We start from the raw sequence: 2,292 nt of genomic DNA on the forward strand, positions 1-2,292 counted from the left end.
AATGAAAAAGCAATCTATGGAATGGGAGAAGATATTTGCAAATCATATCTCTTCTAAGGAACTATATTCAAAATATGTAAAAAACTACAACTCATAGCAAATATACAAACAATCTGATTCGTAAAAGAGTAGAAGACCTGAATAAATATTTTTCCAAAGATATACAGATGGCCAACAGGTACATAAAAAGATGCTCAACATTACTAATCATCATGGAAATGCAAATCAAAACCATAGTGATAAATGATCTCACACCAGTCAGAATGTCTATTTTCAAAAAGACTGAAGATAAAAAGTGTTGACAAGGATGTGGAGAAAGAGAGACCTTGTGTTTGTTGGTAAGGATGTAAATTTATGTAGAAAACAACAGGGAGATTCCTCAAAAACTGAAAAAAGAACTACCATATGATCTAGGAATTTCATTTCTGGGCATGTTCATTGCAGCATTATTTACAATAGCCAAGATATGGAAACAACCTAGATGTCCACTGATAGATGAATGGATAAAAAACTGATTATATATATTATGTATACACATACATACATAGACACACAGTGGAATACTACTCAGCTGTCAAAATGAATGAAATCTTACCATTTGCAATAACATGGATGGAATTTGAGGCCTTTATGCTAAGGGAAATAAGTCAGGCAGCGTCAGACCAATACAAATATCATGTGATCTCTCTTATATGTGGAATATATGTATACATGTATATATTCACCATTTGCCGGATGAATCTGGCATATATACATATATATATTCATCATTTGCTGGATGAATCTTTTGATTTGGATTAAATTAGATTTGCAAATCTGCTAGGAAACGTATACTTCCTGAAAATGTTGAACAAATGTCTGTCTATATATATATATATATATATATATATATATATATATATATATTTCGTCCTTGTTCATCCTGTGTGTATATATATATATATATATATATATATATATATATATATACAGTCAAGCTCATGATACAGACAACAGATTGGTGTTTGCCACAGGGTGAGATGAGAGGTAGGAGAGATGTGTGATTTTTTTTTACCTTAAATAAATTCATTTTAAAAACACTCTATTTCTCATCCTTTACTAGAAATCTGATAGACTGTAGCAAAGTCTAGACATCCAGCGATTCCCAAGCAACCAATGAGTGAATGCAGAGAATAACTTCAAGTGTGGTCATGGAAGTCTCCAGCAGGGAGATGGAGCCACAGCCCAGGACTGTGAGGCAGCCTTACAGAGCTTTGGATTGCAAGGAGGAGGGTCACCATGGTGGCTGAGGTGGTGGCCAAGGCAGAAGATGGTCAATGAAAGGTGTCTTGAAAAGTCCCCTCAGAGCAGTGCAGAGGCAATAAAGAAACAAGTGAAAGAGAAAAGAAAGAAAAACTAGTCAGACATTGACCAATGTAAGTCTGTCCTACCTGTGTTCTACCAAAGTATCACCAATGCTTACTTCTAAGCTGCTGAAAAATTACAAGGACAACAACACAGTGTTTGCTGTAGTCTTGGAAAATGAAAAATCCAAAGTGGGGGAAGCACAGGACATCCTTTCATGGATGAGAAAATAATATTACTACCTCACATGTCAGCTATGGGTTTTGAAAGAAAAAGTGACTTCCCAGAAAACAGAATAAACTGCTCAGACCCAAGGGCACAGTGAATCCCCCTGAAGAAAATTCCAACAGTGATGACAAAGCCAGGGATTTACTCACCAAGAATTTATAAGTTCTTCTTCAGGAAGTTGGACTTCTGGGACAAGGAGAATTATTCCAAATAGAAAACCAAATATCTTCTATTCCTCAAGACAGACTTGGATTCTATTTTGCATCTTCTAGCCCAGGAGAAGGTGGGTCTACAGATAATGTCTTCCTTAGAACTGTACCTACCCACCTCAGTTTAAAGAAAGGTCTTATCAATCTATGTAAATATGTTACATTGGGTGACTTGGACACCCATCATTTGCCGGATGAATCTTTTGATTTGGATTAAATTAGATTTGCAAATCGGCTAGGAAACGTATACTTACTGAAAATGTTGAACAAATGTCTATCAATGGAACAAGGACAAAATTAATCACCAAAGCTAATCCTCACAGGAAGGATTACTAAACCAGGTCATTTTAGAGTCTACCTCTGAACAAACTAAAACTAAGCATAGCGATGCAAAAGGAAGGAAAAAGAATAAAGAAAACTAAAAGGGAAAATTGAAGTTTATATCAAGGCATGAAGGGAAAAAAGTGAAAATTAAACATAATGAAAACAAACAAAACACTATCCCCCACCC

The 2,292-nt window shown here is 35.3% G+C and overlaps 1 pseudogene; it reads left to right on the top strand.

Annotated features, from left to right (window-relative positions):
* Positions 1-1,309: 1,309 nt before the first annotated feature.
* On the top strand, positions 1,310-1,998 carry LOC113595570 (shugoshin 1-like; annotated as a pseudogene).
* Positions 1,999-2,292: the final 294 nt, after the last annotated feature.

The sequence above is a fragment of the Acinonyx jubatus genome, chromosome A2 (genome assembly GCF_027475565.1).
Source record: "Acinonyx jubatus isolate Ajub_Pintada_27869175 chromosome A2, VMU_Ajub_asm_v1.0, whole genome shotgun sequence".
NCBI classification, from domain to species: Eukaryota; Metazoa; Chordata; class Mammalia; order Carnivora; family Felidae; genus Acinonyx; species Acinonyx jubatus.